This window comes from Sciurus vulgaris (genome assembly GCF_902686455.1).
Source record: "Sciurus vulgaris genome assembly, chromosome: 2".
In the NCBI taxonomy this organism is placed as follows: domain Eukaryota; kingdom Metazoa; phylum Chordata; class Mammalia; order Rodentia; family Sciuridae; genus Sciurus; species Sciurus vulgaris.
The window spans coordinates 128,661,494-128,680,827 of record NC_136462.1 but is presented as its reverse complement, the minus strand read 5'-3'; the positions used below and the strand labels follow the sequence as shown (position 1 = coordinate 128,680,827).

At 42.0% G+C, this 19,334-nt stretch overlaps 1 protein-coding gene and 1 long non-coding RNA gene across 5 annotated transcripts in view; both read right to left on the bottom strand.

The window, feature by feature from the left end:
• The window catches only part of ATP10A (ATPase phospholipid transporting 10A (putative)), a 171,569-nt gene that overhangs the window by 140,407 nt on the left and 11,828 nt on the right, over positions 1–19,334 (bottom strand). The window lies entirely within an intron of this gene.
• LOC306654651 lies at positions 1,194–13,768 on the bottom strand. Its single transcript, XR_013762018.1, has 3 exons — positions 10,960–13,768; positions 4,704–9,528; positions 1,194–4,626 (listed from the first exon to the last, which is right to left on the bottom strand). It is a non-coding gene; the product is annotated as an uncharacterized lncRNA (long non-coding RNA).

Genomic DNA, 19,334 nt, shown 5'->3' with positions numbered 1-19,334 from the left:
CAGAAATGGCTCCCTTCCTCATTATACTGAGACCAGAGACACAGGCATTTCAACAGTATATACAGATGATTTTCTGGCTCCAGGAGCCAGTGAAGCCTTTGCTTCTTGTCCTGAATAGGATCCAGGGTTGGCCCTTTGCACACCACCAAGGCCTTCATCCCTGGCTTCATCCCAGGGCACATCCCATCCTCCCTCCCAATGCATACAGTAGTCTGTCTTTATCTGTGATTTGAATTTCATTGACTTCTGTTACTCATAGTCAACTGTGGTCCAAAAATATTAAATGGAAAATTCCAGAAATAATTTGTAAGTTTTAAACTACGCACCATTCTGAGCAGTGTGGTGAAATCTCACACTGTCCAGCTCCATCCTCCCCAGGGCATGAATCATTCCTTTGTCTAGCATGTCCATGCCATATACTCTACCTGCCCCTTAGTCACTTAATAGCTATCTGTTTTCAGATCAACTGCCACAATATCGAAGTGCCTGTGTTCATAAAACCCATGGTTTTTTTTGTGTTTTTTTTTTAATTTTCTTAGTTTTTAATGGAGACATGAAGAAAGAACTCACTTTAAAATTATTTAAGTGAAATCCCTTAAAGAAAAATGATAAGTTATTCTAACACATTAATCTGTTAAATAGAAAAGGTTTGCACACCTCTTTCAATGGAAAAAACTCTTTTAAAAATGTTATTTCACTGCCTTAGCAATTAAAACACATACACTAAAGATAGAATTTATGATGAGGTTCATGTGCAAAGTTGTCTGAACATGCATTATTTCCTAGGAAGAAGGTGGGTTATAACACCTGCTAACAAATTTCCAAAGATAGGCATGATCCAATGTTATTAGGAATCATCTTGTCCTGGGATAACATGGTTCTCAATCAGTGCTTACCACAAGATACAATTTGTAACTTTTTAATGAGCAAGTCCCAGACAATAATGATTAAGAAGGTGGGTGCTAGAATCAAAGGACTGGAGTCTGAGCTTCAATTCCAATATGTACTAGCTGTGTCACCTTGTCAGAGGACAGACACATCACTCTTTAGTTTTAGCTGCATTTGGAAATCAGGACAACCGTTTATCTCATCAAGCATAAAAGAAACAATGCATGAAAAATTCTTAGCTATTGTCATTCCTTACTGTGCCAATCAGTCTCTGTAAAGGCAGAATGAAAATGGCTTCAGAAACCCATGTTTTACTTACTAATAGTCCCATAGCACAAGAGTAGAGATGCTGGCAGTTTGGATATGCCAAAGAGAAGTTGTAAAGTCCTTCAGGTGAGAAGGTGAGTTTATCATAGAGGATATATAGAAAAGCACAGAATTATAGGATTCAGTACTACCTGTGGTTTCAGAATCCCCTGGGGGTCTTGGGATATATCCCCAGGAGCTAAGAAGCGGGAGAGGGGTTATTGTATTTCATGTTTTCTTCCCTTCAGTTTATGCTATTCCTCCTTCATTTTAGCCAGGTCTACCTCTTCATCTCTGTCTTCCTATACCTCTTTCTCTTGGGTAATTGTTGTCCCTTTTGGACTTCCTTTCCTCCGGTTGTCTGAACTATCTATCTCAAAGGTCCAGCTTGGCAAAGAAACACTTTCTAAGCACAGAAGTGGCTGCCATCATAGTGAGAGGCTGTTTTAGTCAGCTACTTATCACTGTGACCAAATTACCCAACAAGAACTATGCAGAGGAGGAAAACAGTTTACTTACAGTTTCAGAGGTTCACTGCATAGCTCTGGGCCCAAGGTAAGGCAGACGATCATAACAGAAGAGTGTGGAGGTGGAAAGCAGCTCAAGACATGGCAACCAGGAAGCAGAGAGAGAACTCTGTTCACCAGGGACAAAATATAAACCCCAAAGGCCTACCCCCAATGACCTCCTTCCTCCAGCCACACCCAACCTGCCTGCTGTAGCTATCCAGTTAATTTATATCCGTGGATTCATTCACTGATTAGGTTATGCCTCTCATAAGCGAATCATTTCACCTGTGAAAATTCTTGCATTGTCTCACACATGAGTTTTCAAGGTACACCTCATATCTAAACCATAACCGAGGCATTTAAGGCTAACAGTATGGACTGAACAGAAGCCAGGAAGTCATGTGTATAGATATTTCATTAAACTCCTGTCTACCTATTCAAGCATAAGATTTCTTCAAGGCCCAGCATGGACCCGCCTTCTCCAGGTCATCTTCCTGGGCAGTGTAGCTATCTAGCTGAGCAAATATGCACGTAATGCTAACTATATGCCAGGAACTGTCTTCAGTACTTTCCAAGCATCGGTTCCTGTGTGCTATTCTCCATGGCAACCCTGGGAAGTGGTACTATCATGACCTTCATTTCACGGGAGAGTGAGGGCACAAGTCACCTGCAAAAAGACATCTAGCAAGACTATCTATGTATGTACTTGTCCATCTCTCTATGCTAAAAGACTCTCGAAGGCAAAGGCCCACGACTCACTGTGTGTCCACACAGCATTTGGTATGGGGATTTCTTCCCCTTTCTTAAAAATTATATATATTTAAGGTATATAATATGATGTTCTGATATACATAGTGAAATTATTTTGCTATAGTTAAGTGAATTAATACAGCCATCATCTCATTTTTATTGTTTTATCTTTGGTCAAAGTATACAAAATCTACTGTCTTAGAAAATATCCTATATTACGACAATATTAACTATAATCCTCACCGGTCTTTTAAATCTTTAGTCTTCTTTATCCTACTCTCCACCATGTTCACTACGATCTCTAAGATAGGGAATGAACCTAAGTTCCCATCAGCAAGTGAATGAAAAAGAAAATACGGTATGTAAGCCAAGTGTAGCACTGTTCGTCCTTCAAAAAGATGAAAATCTAGGCATCAAAACATCACAGAGTACCCTATAAATGTGTGAATTTTATGGGTCATTTAAAAGAAAATAAGTGGTACCATCTGTAATCCCAGTTACTCAGGAGGCTGGGGCAGGAGGATTGCAAGTAAGAGGCCAGACTCAGAAACTCATTGAAATCCTATCTCAAAATAAAACTTTAAAAGGAGGGGGTGCTAGGGACATAGCCCAATGGTAGAGCACTTGTCTACCATGCATGAGGCCCTGGATTTGATTCCCAGCACCACAAAGGAAAAGAAGTCAGGCATAATGGCACACACCTGTAATCCCACCGGCTCAAGAGGCTGAAGCAGGAGGATCACAAGTTCAAAGCCAGTCTCAGCAATTTAGTGAGGCCTTAACCAACTCAGTGAGACTCTGTCTCTAAATAAAATATAAAAAAGGCTGGGGATGTGGCTCAGTGGTTAAGCACCCCTGGATACAATTCCTGGAAGAAGAAGAGGTGGAGGAGAAGGATGGTGGAAGGGGGATGGAGGAGGAGGAGGAGAAAACCCTGTCAATCGTGACATGTGGGTAAACCTGGGGAACCCTATGCTAAGTGAAATAAACAAGGCACAGAAGTACGCATAGAGCTTCATCTCACTCAAGTGGAGTCTAAAAAAAAAAAAAAAAACAGCAAATTTTAATTCATAGAAGCCTAGAATAGAAAGATGGTTACCAAGGGCAGGGGTAGGGAAGGGGCAATGTAGTTCAAAGGTATAAGTCTCAGGGGGGAGGAATGAGCCCAGGGCTTTCTGTGCAGTAGATGCCAATGCTGACTCATCCCACTGGCCTGAAGATCAAAGCCGAAAGGCATGCACTGAACCAACCTTTGACCTCCAAGAACACCCATAGGCAACAACTGCTAATAGACTGGTGTTGTGGTTTGAGTGTTTCCTCCAAAATTTCCTGTGTAAGACCCTTAATTCTCCAATGGGGCAGTTGGTGGGAAGTCTGTGGGTATGGGGCTGGAGTCTTCACAAATGGATTATTAATTTCTTCATGGGAATGGGTTAGTTATCAGGGTAAGGCTTAAGAGGTTGGCACCCTTTTCTCTCTTGCCTGTGCCCACTTCTGTTCTTCTCTCCACCACCACGAGCTAAAGCAGTAGGACACCCTCACTAGAAACTGAGCAGATGTCAGTACCATGCTTTTGGACATTTCAGACTCCAGAACCATAAGTTGTGTGACAGGTTGACATATTTGAATCCATGGAAATGTTATAGGTCAGGCTAAATGGGCAATGACTAAACAGACTCCATTTTACCTTGAGACTCCATGTTATATAGGAAATGCTTCTCTCATGGGAACGCCCGGCCTCTGTACCCGTCAACAGTTGCTTAGCATGACTTATTTGGCAATGCAAAATGACGAAATGGCAATTCTTGTATAATGAAAGATTGTCCTCTTTTTGATTCCTAGTTTCCTAAACAATGTACCATGTTAACAGTGATGTCAATAGTGATGTCAACAGTGATTGCTTAGATGTTAGTAACCATTCTTTAATTTGTACCTAAGAAAGGTCATTTTGACCCACTTCCCCCTCTGCTAATGATTTCAGATCCCATAATATTAGTTTGTAATTTTGAATCATAGCAACAGATACTTATGACTGATGTACTGGTTTATGGTATAAAAACCCCCGCAACCCTATGGTTGGGGCTGTTCTCCCAATAGCCGTTTTTGGGGCATTGTGTGGAAGAGTCGGCTGGCTGGCTTAATAAAGACTCAAATTTGAACTTCTCAGCAGTGACTGGTCTGTTAAGTTGCGCTCCATAACAGTGGGAATAAACCTCTATTCTTTATAAATCACCCGGTCTCACATACAACGTTATAGCAACAGAAAATGGACTAAGACAACCAGAAAATATGCATATTCACAAAGAGTGAATTCCAAGAACATCATCTGCCTGCTTCTCATTGGCAGGTAGGGTCCTAGAGAACAGTCGAAGGCATGCGGCAGGCTTTGAGCCAACTACAGGGGACACAGTGTGCCACAACACAAAGTACCATCAGTTAAAAGGGAAGCTAAGCAGGGAGGCAGATGGGCTTGAAAGAACAGGTGATGATGCCCTTGGAAAAGATGCTCCCTGGAAGTGTGGAAGACAAGAGAAGGAACAAGAGAGCTAAGGGCACCCATGCTCCGTGTCGATGTGTTCCAAATTTAGCACGGTAGTACAAGTACAGATTTACTGAAACTACTTCAGACTCTGATTAAGCTGGTCTGGGACAAGGCCTTAGAATGTATACCTCAAACAAGTTCCCAGGTGATATCAATGATGCTGGCCCAGGGACCACACTTTGGAAGACACGGCTCTTAGGTTACTAGTCATAACTTTGACAGAAGTCGCAGACATTTCCTGGAAGCTCCTTACCAGGTGTACACCACGACACCAAACTTAGCCAAATTTAACCTGTGTCTGCTTAGGTTTCTAAGTGCAGAGAGTACAGATACAACTACTTCACAAAGAAGGTGTGCACTCCCGGTTTCCCTACTGTTGCATGCTTTCCTTTGACCTCCCCCTCTTTCTTTCTGGTTTTGGGGATTGGACCCAGGAGCACTCCACCGCTGAACTACATTCCCAGCCCTTTTGATTTGCTATTTTGAGACAATGTCTGGCCAAGTTGCTCAGGTTGACCCTGAACTTGTGATCCTCCTGCCTCAGCTTCAATAGCTGGAATTACAGGACCTGAGCCACCCTGCCTTCCTTCTTTGAATAGACCTTATTCTCTTTCATTGTAAGCAAAATAAACCAGCAGGAAGCAAGCAAGTTTTCCACTGTAGGTCCTTTGAAGAGCCCAGTCCTTGCAACTGGCTGCTAACCCAGGGTGCTGACAGATGAGGTCAATAAGAGGGAATATGCACATAGGGAAACAAATACACTTTGAAAAAGCACCTCTTTCAGTGATTCTGATAAGGGCTCCCAGGAAGGGCTAGCTCGCCCTTTCTGTTGAGAAAGCTTATTTAAACATACTAATGTACATGATTACAAGTTTCATCATTTTACTAAATGGGACTACTGGGACTTTAATACATGAACTATGAAACTGTCTTGAACTGCCTGTAGGAAAACATGTAAAAAGACTAAGATGCTATGGGGATAACCAGTGAAAGAGAAGAAAGCCAAAGAGAGGATATCAAAGGCCTCCATTAATGCATTTAATTCTGATTTGCAGGTATAAAAGAAGTGTGCCTCATCTAGATCTACCATAAGTCTTCCTCACACATCCTAATGGTCAGTCACATGGAAAGGTCATTTCAGCACATTTTCCAGATTTTTTGTGAAGTTCAGCAGCATTTGTTTAATCTGATTCAAACACAATAGAAAGTTTGATACGGACTGAGCACCCCTTATGTAAAGTGCTAGGGACCAGAAGTATAATGAGATTTCATTTTTTAAATTTTGAAATATTTGTATATATATACTGACTTATCTAGGGAATGGGACATAAACATGAAATTCACTTATAATCCCTCTTATGCACATAGCCTAAAAGTAATTTTACACAATATGTTTAATGCACCTTCCTTTTGACTGTGACCTGTCTCAAGAGGTGAGGTATAGAATTTTCCACTTATGGCATCAAAAAGTTCCCTGTAGTCCTAGCACTAAAGAGGTGGAAATGGGAGAATCACTTGTTCCAGGAGTTCAAGACCAGTCTGGGCAACATAGGATCCCATTCAAAAAGGAAAACAACAACAACAACAACAAAGCCTTCAATTTTGTAGAATTTCAGCTGTTGAATATTTGGATTATGGATGTCCAACATATGCTTTGATTTTTCAATGCAGAGTCAACACTCTCAAAGAAATAAAGTGCTTATCACTCAGAAATAAGAATCCAGGAGGTCTAACACTTTGAATATACTCCTCGTCTCACTCCAAGTTACTGCCTGCAAACATAGGCACAAGACACCCACCAAGGTAAGCACTAGATGCCCACCTTGCTCTTATTTTCCTCAGGGAGACAAGAGTGAGGGCCCTGGCTGGAAGCAGTGGGACACACCTGTAATCCCAGAGACTAGGGACGCTGAATTAGGAGGGTCGAGACTTAAAGGTCTCACCAAGTTGCAGTCTCAGGAATTTAATGAGACCCTTAGCAACTCAGGGAGAACTTATCTCAAAATAAAAAATGAAAAGGGTTGGAGATAAAGGTAAAGTGCCTCCAGGCTCAATCCTCAGTACAAAAAAAAAAAAAAAAAAAAAGAGTGAGGACACAGGATTTCAGTTCCAAACCAGCCTGTCTGTGCTGTGACCCAGCAATCTGATGGTGACACACTGACACACCCAGCAAAGCCACCCGTGGTACCCTGTCAGTGTGAAGTCCAAGGCACCTCTCCCAGTTTAGACTCTACATAGTATTTAAATTGTTACAACCTAGAGCTGGGTTCAGTGCTCAACAGTCACTCTCTAATCTCCTTCCTAAGACAGATCATATTTCATTAACTCAACAACTGAGTGCTATTACTCAATTGCAGATAAAGTTTGGATTTTCTGCATCTTGACTCTCACTGTGCAATGGAGTCTCTTGTGGCTTTTTAAGTGAAACATCCCTTTGAGAGCTATGGCTCTTGATAATAATATTGCATGTGGCATTTCCTTAAAATGTGTTTCCCGTGAGGAAACAGGGAAAGCACAGGCATTACTCCAGGAAACTATTTCAGTTTTAGAAACAGCTTTCCTTACAGTCAGCAATCAGTGCTGTTTGAACAAGTGTTTCTTACGGAGAGCTTCCTCACCTTTCTATGAGATTATGGGACACCTGCCCGTGTTCAGTGTTTCTCTGGCTCACAGAGTAGATATCTCTAACCACAAGCATGTTCATTTTAGAAACATCCCATAACAGTATAATATTTCTCTGTGGAATCCATTTCTTGGCAATATTTACCTAGGTCTCAACAATGACATACCAATGTATTTATTTGTATCCAATACTCATTCTTTCAAGAAGATATTGGCTGGCCCTCATCTTCAGTTACAACTCCAATTTCTAAGGTGAAATGTTATAACATTCCTAAGAGTAAGACAACAATAATTAATAATCCTGGGTGTGTACATTAATTAGCACATCTCTTCTGATTGTAGTTATCTGAATTACTCATAACAATAAGATACAAGTACATTCAAATAAAACACTAGTGAATATCTCCAGGCATTAATTTTAAGTTAATAATCCTGGACGTTTTATGTGTCTCCTACAACAAAAGAACCAAGTCTCCTTAGAGGTCAGGTCTAGACCTGAAGAGCAAGATTCTGCTGTTTGTCCTCAATTAGTTATCCATAATTTATTTATTTATTTATTTATTTATTTTTTGGTGCTGGGAATTGAACCCAGGGCCTTGTGCATGCTAGGCAAGCACTCTACCAACTAAGAAATAGCCCCAGTCCCCATAAATCTTATATACCCATCTGCAAACCCCTGAGAGATTTGTTAATCAAACGCTTAGGAAAGTGATGTCCCACCTTCTCTCCAACTATGATGTGTGGTGGATGTTGGGTGGAGCCTCCCAAGGCCTCCCTCCTGTGAGGCCAAGACCTGGCAGCCTCATTTTCCCATTGCTCTTGAGTCAGTGGGCAGCGTGTCTGCAAAGCACATGAAATTTAGGCAAACTGAATTTTTGTGTCTCCTTATTATACTGAATAACTATGGCTCTGGATAACAAAATATTTATTTTGTGTGCTCTTTATTTTTAAATATTCACAGGAAGTTGCAAAGAAATGGACAGAGAAATCCCTCTTACCTCCCCTTGCCTCCCCTAATGTTACCGTATTTTTTTGGGGGGGTGCTGGGGATCGAACCCAGGGCCTTGTGCTTACAAGGCAAGCACTCTACCAACTGAGCTATCTCCCCAGCCCCTAATGTTACTGTATTATACCATACAAGCACAAGTTAGGAAACTGACACTGATTTTTGACAAATAAGCAGAATCAATCAATTCAATTAAAGAAATTTTGCTTTTAAATAAATGGTACAGCAATAAATGGACATCCATAAGCCATAAAGGAAGAGAGAAAGAAAGGAACCTAAACTTCACAAACCTCACATAAAAATTAATTTGAAAAGGATCACAGCTTGAAATCTAAAACTATAAAACGTCTACAAGAAACGAGGCAAGGAGGTGTGTGACTATAGTCCCAGCTACCCAGCCGGCTGAAGAAGGAGGATCACTTGAGCCCAGGAGTTCCAGACCAGCCTAGGCAACGTGATGAAATCCTGTCTGAAAAACAAAGAAAAAAATCTCTAGGAGAAAAATATTTTAAAAAATTGGGATCTAAGACTAGGCAACAAATTCTTAGACTTGACATCAAAAGCATGACCCACAAAAGAAAACAAATGATAAATCGAACCTCATCAAAATGAAAAACATTTACGGTGAGATTCTGTTAAGAAGAAATGACAAACCAATTAGAACCAATTTTTAAAAAAATAAGAATAAAAGACAAATTACAGACTAGAAAAGGATATTTGCATGTCTCGTATCAGACAAAACAAACAAACAAAGAATCCAAATTGAAAATGGGTGACATGAAACAGTTCACTGAAGAAGATTTAGAGGGGGCAAATAAGCACAGAGGGTGGGTCAGACTGTCAGACTGCCCAGTGGCACCTGGGTGTGGAGCAGGACTTGGAGCTCCCACTAGGTTTCCTTCTGGCTTCCCCTTGGGCCAGACGGATCCATTTTTAGTTCTGTTTTGTTTTTCTTTCATCTGTGTCTATTGGTGGTTCTGGTTATAGGTCTCCTCTGCCCAGCCTGGGCACATGGGGAAGACAAAACAAAAGCCAAGGACTTAATAGTATTTTTGTTGCTCCGTAAGTCCTTCTGTCCCAGCCAGGCTGCCTCAGTCCTTCAGTTTTCAGTGTTCTTTTATTGTTGTGTGTTGATTTACTTCCAGGATTGAGATTTATTTACAGGGGAGGAGTAGGATAAAGTAAATCCAGGGCTGGGGATATAGCTCAGTGGGTAGAGTGCTTGCCTTGCAAGCACAAGGCCCTGGGTTCAATCCCCAGCACTGCAAAAAAAAAAAAAAAAAAAAAAAGTGAATCCATACCATTTACATTTTTCTAGCATGTTTCCACGAACTGCTTAGAAAACAGGTTACTGTTCTAGTTTTTCTCTTTATGCATCTATGTGCATTTTTTGTGATAGTTCTATACAAGCAGAAATATTTTCATACTGAACAAATTTTTCACCATTTATGTGTCTGATTAATATCAACAATCTTACACCTCAGTCATAAACATCACCTCTAATTTTATAAAACCTCTTTTCTAGTTAAAAGTCTTTGATGCTATGGGCTGGGGTTGTGGCTCAGTGGTAGACATCTTGCCTAGCATGTGTGAGGCACTGGATTCAATCCCCAGCACCACATAAAAAACAAACAAACAAACAAACAAACAAATCAACTAAAGGCATTGTGTCCATCTATAACTAAAAATATTTTTAAAAAAAAAGGCTTTGATGCTATAATCAAGCGGTCTTATTTAAATATCAAAATGACTTCACTCCACTAGCCAGCTCAAAACCTGCGTTCTAAATGGTAGACAGAAGGTTCTAACAGTTGGGAAAGCAGGCACAAAATTAAACTGTGCAAACTCATGTCCAACATGGTCACTTTCATGTGCCTCCTCCTTGGGACCAGAGGGCTGACATGAACCTTAGAAGCAGCAGGTTCCTCCTCCAGAGTCCCACACCTCTCATCCAGAAGTGTGACAGCAGCATTCCAAACATCGCTACCCAAACATACATCTGTGAGTGCTGAGGCTTCCAGAGATCACAGCTCTATAGATGCTGAAGTTCAGATAATGGAAGGAGTAAGTGGAGGGAAACAGACAACTTAGATGGGAAGGGGGATAGAATAAAGTCTTTAAGAACCTGGATGGACTTTTCCTCTGGATACAGTACAATAGATTTCTCCCAAACCAGATCCCAGGTTTGATGCAGAAGAGTTACTCTTCTCTGTGCAGGGATTTATCATTGGCATTCTGCATTACATTATATGTGGATGCACACACACACATACACACACAAGCACATACATGCACATAATCCTAGACATCTTTGAATGGATACAACTTCCTGCAACATCCCCCCCTGAGTCCTAACCTCACTGATTCTCCTCTCTTCTGAGATCATTCAAAACATTCAGAAAAGAACGGACTTTTTGAGGATATTCAGGGAGAATTTCTCCCCTTACATAAAGACTGACACAAGGCTACAAACATGAAACTCCCACTTTGAGATCCCTGGGAAAATCACGTCAAACCTACAGATAATGCCAGAGACCCCAGGAACTCCGGAAGCTATTTCTGGATGGTCCATCTAGTTAGTGCAAGTGTTCAAGAACACTTAAGCCCTGATATAAAGGACTGAAATCTCCTTTTTACCTATCTGCTCCTTCTTTTGGTCTGGAGACACAAGTTTGTCTAAATTAACAATACTGCAGTCAGGGGTATAGTTCAGTGATAGAGAGCTTGCCTGATATGTACAGGCTGTAGGTTCCAATCTCAGCATGTCAATACGTTTTTTAAAAAACAAATAAAATCACCTTTGCTGAAAATGACAATGTTCACCTTTGGTTTAAGACAAACCAAAGGTAGATACACCTTATTATCATCATCTCACATAATATGAAGAAGCCAAAATGTCAAAAACAAATGACAGACACAAGGTCACAAAACACATATTAGGTGTCAAAAAATACCTTTGTTGTGCACTTTGATTACATATTTATTATTTATAATTGGCTATAACACCATTGTACTTCAGCGTTTTCATAAAGCAGGAGAATTGGCCATTGAATAGAAAAGACATTGAAAAAAACAGGTCTCAAGTTTTTTTCTCTCTCCACAGCACATCTTTCAGCCAGCTGGAATCCATACAAAAGAGAGAATTCATAAAATGTGACCTCAAGTTAAATTATGATGCAAGTAAAAGGAAATTTTATGGGGTATTCCTAAACTGTGGATCTTGCTTAGGGTAATGAAATTTAAGAGAATTTTTCCTACTTATGACCATGTTCCTAATATATTAATTTTTATGATGTCCTACTTTCAAAAAAGATTATTAATTTCTTGAGCAATCAAAAGTGAACCAAATAATTGGAACTTCTTTCCTTTAAAAATAATTTCCATCTTCCTGTGGGCTTTTAAAATGTAGAGAACGCAAGACTTATAATGGAGCAGCCCCACCCTATCCCTTACAGGCCCTTCCTGCTGCCCCATTCACCCTGAGTGGCAGAGGGCAGGAGGGCTCCCTGCCTGTCCACACCTTAACCACACCTCAGGGAAGACACAGTTCTGAGCCAGCTTCAGCAGAGTCAGGTACTACGAATCCTCTGAACTTGTCTGATGACATGCTTAGCCCCTGTCTTCAAAATGAGATTCTTGGCAGAGCTGGCAGCCCACACAACCACCTTACAGACGCATGATTTTAACCACTCTTTGTCTTAAATGATAAATTTTAGGTCTGGCTAATCTGCCTGTTACTCCAGTCACTCTAATCATAAGTCCCTGCAAGCCTCTGATTTTACCAATAAGGGCACATATGAAAGCAATGTATGAAAAGTTTCCATGAAAAAAAACCCAAACTCAGGGAGAAGGTGGCATCTGTGTGTGATGTGGTTAACACATGCTGAGCAAGCCCGCTACTCTCCTGCCCTTTTGCCAGCAAGTCTCAGCAAGCAACTTCTCATTCTGTGACTGCAAAGAATCAAAGCATGAACAAAGAGGATAGGCTATGCATAATATTAAGGAAAGATGGAGGTGAAATATTTGACAAAGACAGGCCAAGAAGATAAAACCAAGCTTCAAGAATCAAGAAATCACTCTTTTCCGTGTGTGTGTGTGTGTGTGTGTGTGTGTGTGTGTGTGTGTGTGTACAGGCATGCATCAGAGGCCATGTTGGTGATGGATGATGGTGCCTGCCACTGCCACCACCAGCACACACTGATCCTCCCTGGCACTGTTTCTAACACTGCCCCAAGTTCACAGCCATGCCCCTGCTGCCAGTAAAACAGGACTCTTACTCTAGACTCAAAAGGAGTCTCCATGTCAGAAGATAAAGGATAGGATAGTATCTAGGCAACAAAATCACAAACAGGGCACTTGACCTACACTCAGTTGATAGCAAATCTCCTGAGCTCACTGTGTGTACCTGTTCATGGAGTGATGTAAGCAAACACCTGGTCAATGCCCCTGGACACCTGTACCACCTTGAATTAAGGGGCCAAAGCAATCTTCTTAGGCTGGATGAGAACAACCCACATGGTAAGTCAGGAAAAGATTTGCTGCTCTGGTCACTACCCTGATTATGCAATTGAGGACAGAGATCCAGAAAAGGGTATCCAAACCAAATCAATGCAAAATACCTCTGAACGTGAAAAGCACAAGATAATCAGGCAGAGACCTGCACACAGGAGCTCTGATCAAAAAGCCAACAAAACATGGAAGTAACCCAAGGGACCGCTGATAGCTGAGGACATACACTGAATGTGGTGTATTCCTACGATGGAATATTCAAGCCTTACAAAGGAAATTCTGACACAAGCTACAATGGGGATGAATCTTGAGGGCACTATGCTAAGTGAAATAAGCCAACCACACAAAGATAAATACTGTATGATTCCACGTATGTGAAAGTAGAGTGGTGGTTACCAGGAGCTGGGTAAGGTGGGAGGGGAGTTCACATCTAAGGGGTACAGGTTTTCATTTGGAAAAGAAGAAAAAATTCTGGAGATGGATGATGGTTGCACAACAATGAATATCCTTAATGCCACTGTGCTGTACAGTAAAAACAGCAAAACCGGCAAATGTATTGTATATCTTACTATAATAAAAACTAATAATTAAAAAAAAGGGGGCTGGGGAGATAGCTCAGTTGGTAGAGTGCTTGCCTTGTAAGCACAATAAAGAGCATGCTTGATGGGCACCAGGGTGGGTGCCTGTGGAGTACAGCTCATGAGCTCAGTGAGACAATGACAATTGAGCATGGTGTTCGCTTTGGGATGGAAGAGAGTCAGAGCACCCCACTTCTCATGCCTCCACTCTCAGAAGCGACACCCACAGCACACAGAAGAGCTGTCCCTGTGCACACAGGTGGACATCCGAGGTGGCCCCAGGATGCTTGGGATTCTTCAAACATCATAGGTATCCCTGCGTAAGAGAGAAATCACAACGGTGTGATCTAAAATGTTCACTTCATGAAGTTACTTGAGGATGCTCTAGGGCAATGGTCCCTGAAGTGATGCCAGATTCAAAATACACACCATCACTGGGGTGCAGGGAAATACTATAAATTTTGTCTGTAACTGCATTTATCTTACTCTTTCATTTATATCTTTGTAAATATCTTCTTTTTTTATGGTACTGGGGTTTGTAAATGTTTTAATGGAAGTAATACACAGAGACATGCACACACATACGAATGCATTACATTCCTATAATTTATAAATAAATATGAGCAAAGTGAGTACCTAAGCACAAATACTGACGTAGTATAGGATCAACAATATTAGGAATCAAGTGTGGTGTTCCACACCTGAAATCCAAGCTACTCAGGAGGCTGAGGTAGGAAGATCACAAGTTCAAGGCCAGCCTGAACAACCTAGAGAAAATCTGTCTAAAAATAAAAAATGAAAAGGGCTGGAGATGTAGCCCAATGGTACAGCATCCCTGGATTCAACTTCCATGCCAAAAATAAAAACAAAAACATTTAAAGACCACAGCTATAATGACCAGCTACACTGAAGAATCTGTGACATTTAAAACAAACATAACGATTTCTTTGTCAAATATGCTTGTTAAATTGTGGGTCCTGGCATTCATTAAGGTAACAATTAGGTTTTAAATACTTGCTCAGAAGTCAGAAATCTTTTAACAGCTTGGTCACATCTACACCCTTTCAAGATCTAAAGGGCAGAGGATGCTCAGGTTGGGTAACACACAGCAGTTCTGAGTAATGTCACCTGGGCCACCAGACCCCCATGACCACCTGTCCTGCTCTCTAGTTCAGTTCCCTATGGGCTGAGACCTCCCTTTCTGGGCTGACATCTCCTCAAAGGGACAAAGTAGTAGTTTCAAGCACCTCACAGAACTGGCTAAGAGCTGTATTATACAAGTTCACAAAAATTATGGAAAGTATACTGTACTAGAGAATTGTGTGACGTTTTACCACTATTTCAATGGAACAAAAGGTAGTTTTTTGCACCCATCATGTCTTCATGATCCCATAGCGCAAAATGGGGCATCCATGTATTCTCAGCTAGTGCAAATATTATAATAATTTTAAACTGAAATGGTCTCAATCAATATTTATACAAACACACACACAAATGCTATAGTTCAAGAACCTGGTATCTGTTAGACCTTCCTATGAATGCAGTATGTATTACTTTTCTTTTGCTTCTGTAACAAATCACCACTATTCAATAGCTTGAAATGTGTCATAGTTCTGGAGGTCAAAAGTTTTGACATGGGCCTCACTGGGGTGAAAATCAAGGTTCCAGCGGGGCTCTGTTCCTTGTGGAGAATCTAGGACAGAATCCATTTCTTTGCCTTTTCCAGCTACTCACATTCCTTGGGTCGTGGCCCCTTCCTCCTTCTTCAAAGCAACAATAGTAAATTGGGTCCTTCTTATATTGCATGTCTCTGCCTCTTACTCCCCTTCTTCCTCCACCTCCTAATTACATTGTGCTCACCAGGATACTCCAGGATAACTCCCCATCTCAAAGTCAGCAGATTAGTATGAAAGAGAAAAATCAAAATGGAGTAGCATTGGTGGGGGTACTTAAAATGGAGTTGGGAGGCCAGTGTGAATCAGATCTCAGACATGTCCTACAGGAGCTAAACCTCTGGACTGGGCTGAGGACACACCCATCCCTAGATGAGACCTAACCTTTGAAATAGTGTTAACCTCTGTGGACCCTCTGTAAAATGGACCCCTTCCCCCAAACTACCCAGAAACTGAGACCACACCTAATCCCTTTCTGACAAGACACCTTAACTTTTGCCAGCACAGATCATAATTTTTGACTAATGAGTGATACAATTTCCAACCCCCTTGCAGTGGAAAGCTAAAAATACAACCACCACTTTGTAAAACCTCAGAGCCCATTTTCAAGACTGCTTGAATCTGGGTTTCCAGGATTGCAATCCTAATCAGCACCCTCAAGATGTAATTTTCTTTGCTCTTGACTACTTTGACTTTACTCTTGGTTGATGTCAATGACCTTACTGCAGCTGCAACCAACTTTAATTCCCCTTTCTCACAGGTTCTAAGGCTGAAGACATGGACATCTGGGGAAGGAGGCATTTATGAAATTTATTCTGCCTACTACACAGGTGTCCACCATGCCATGACTCACATATAATGAAGATTAGTCAGCTCATTCAATCTGAGATGCTGAGTACCTGCTCCATGACAGGAACCACAGGGACAGTGAAACCTACTGCTCCTAGAGTGCCCCAGAGAGTCAGGAAAGAGACTCCACCACTGGAAACTGCTAGAGCAAGGAAAGGGCAGCGACCGGGAGCTGAGGTTCTGGGCCTTCGAGACAAGGACTGGAGATGGGGTGAGAGTGGCATGGAAGGCAGAGGGTACAGGTGTGTGCACAGTGGCATAGAGCATTTGCTCCAGAGACCCCCACCCCAGGAAGGTCCAGGGCTTCAGTCCAGTGTTCAAGAAATCTGGACTCACCAGAGGATTCCAAGATTCAAAGACAAAACGTTTATAAACTGAAAAAAAATTAGTTGATGAGGTGGGTGTTCCATAGATGAGGAGTTGCCTCCTGGCAAAGGCAGGAGTTGATAAATTAATAGGTGAAACAAAAAGGGTTAAGGGCATCTGAGGAATCACCTCCAGCAGGACTGCTGTTAAAATGGAAGTTTTGTTATTATTCAGGTATGACAAAGCCACAGATCAAGAAAGTATGGCCAGGAAACAAAAACCTTTGAAAAGACAGTTGGCTGGGGCTCTAGGCGTAGCTCAGTAGCAGAGCACTTGCCTCGCATAGGAGAGGATCCAGGTCCAATCAAAAAGAAAAAAAGAAAAGGAAGAGGGGGTGAAAAGTGGGGCTACATAATCTTCAAGAGGAGGGGGCACAACACATCACTTGGGGCAGGAGATGAGGCAGTAAGGGACAAGAGGAAGAACTTTTTTATGGTTTCTATAAAAATGAATAGGGAAAGCAGGGCAAGAAGGCTTTCGACTGGCTTGCATGAATAATCTCAGCAGGCTGTGGGTGCAGGAGCTGTTCCTAGGAGTCTGCTACCTAGACCTGACTATGGTGGTGAAGGGAGCCTGACAGAGAAGGTGGTTGGGACTATGAGCTGGGACTAGTTGGTCTCCACATAGATGGCACAGTGCTAGGAGAGTGTATACCTCTAAGGAGGTAAGGCTGCCAGCATCAAAACATCAGCACACACAAAATGAAGACACAGCTAATAAAGGATTGAATATGCAGGAACTGGTTTAAAATGTCACTGCATGTAGGAGTTGGGAACAGAGCCAAGCATTACAGACACTATGCTCCCTCCACACCTCAGAGTCCCTTTTCCAAGTCCCAAGGTGTTAAGAAGGAACTCCCATTAGCTGAATGCGGTGGTGCACACCTGTAATTCCAGCAGCTCCAGAGGTTGAGGCAGGAGGACATAAGTTCAAAGCCAGCCTCAGCAAAAGCGAGGCACTAAGCAACTCAGTGAGACACTATCTCTAAATAAAAATACAAAATAGGGTTGGGGATGTGGCTCAGTGGTTGAGTACCCTTGAGTTCAATCCCTAGTACCCTCTGCCAAAAAGGAGGAATTCCCATTAAGTCTGCCAGACACATCAAAGAGGAATTAACAGGATGGGAAACTGAAGAGGGAAAGAGGGAAGTAAGTCCAGAAAGAGGGAGGAAGTTAACAGTGATGGATGGTGAGCATAGTCACAGCTCAGGGACTCAGCTTAGCCTCCTGTGTGAGAGACCCCTGGGGCCTCTGCAAGAGGGGGCCTCTGCAAGAGTCACCCTCTGGCCCATAGCACATGCCACTGATGCTACAACCTGCAATGCAGCACCAAAGTGCAAGGGAATAAATCAACTTTTTAACCTATTTAAAGCAAAAAAGAAAAAAGAAAAAAATTGAACTGGGAATGTAGCTCAGTGGTACAATGCTTGGTAGCATGTATGAGGCCCTGGGTTCCATCCCCAGCACCAGAACCAAAAAAACTAAAACAAAAACAAAAAAATACGTGAGGTCATTAAAAACTGAAACTGTTACGATGCAAGTTGCAATAAAAGTTTAATGCCAAAAAGGTCACCAGGTGTAGTGGTACATGACTGTAATCCCAGCTACTTGGGAGGCTGAGGCAGAAGGATCTCAAGTTCGAGGCCAGTCTGGACAACTTAGGGAGACCCTGCCTCAAAATAAAAAATAAAATGGGCTGCGGATGTAGCTCAGAGGGAAATCAACACGGGATTCTATCCTCAGAATCAAAATAATAATAATGATAATAATAACAATAATAGGGATAGAGATGTAGCTCACTGGTAGAGTACTTGTCTACCATGTACCAGGTCCTGGGTTCAATCCCCATTAAGTGTGGCTTTTTTATTCAGAGAGAGACCCCCCAGGAACAATAGTCTTCTCCTAATAACTCACTCACTTCCTGTGTTGTCTTTTCTCCTCAGATTGCACCGAGTTTTCTGAGACAATAGATTTTTCTGAGTCAATGTGCATTAGAAGTGACCAAGACAGAGAACAGGGATGGATTTTGTCACTGAAACAAAATTAATTTCCAACTTGGCAAAGAGCAACAGGGAGAGGCCCCAGCTGTGTCTGGTATGATCTCTGGCTGGGCCCTGGAAAGAAAAGCCCAGAAAAAGGATGTGGCCACACCCCCTGGGTTGGCATCAGGCCAGGAGTCATCCAGGCATGACTGGTGAGCTGGTGAGTGGGCGTCTGAGCCAGAGCTGACCTAAGGACTGCGCCTTCAGTCCCTTCTCAGCTGCTGTGACTCACTGGGTCCAGCTCTCCCTGGTCCAGGAGGCTGCAGGAAAGGAATGCGGGAAGAAGAACGCAGACAACCAGGGTGCATCTGCCATGCTCACTTCTCATCCACAGCTGCCACATTCTGCATTTATCACCAAGATCCCCAAGGCCACAGCATGACAAAGGACAGAACTTGGAACCACAATGTAACTGTCTTGAACTTGATTTTTTAAAACTGTTATTAGAAATACACACACACACACACACACACACACACACAGGCAGAATAGTAGTGAAATTGGGTCGGGGTGTAGCTCAGTGGAAAAGTACATGCCTAACATTCTCGAAGCCCTGGGTTTGATTCCTAGTACCATGAAAAAGAATAGTAATGTAATGTTTTAAGCACTGAAATAACTCAATTCAAATATCTGGTGACATGCTGGGTTTCCTGCCATCTCATTACCCCTCACATATAGAAATCCTTTAGGGTCAC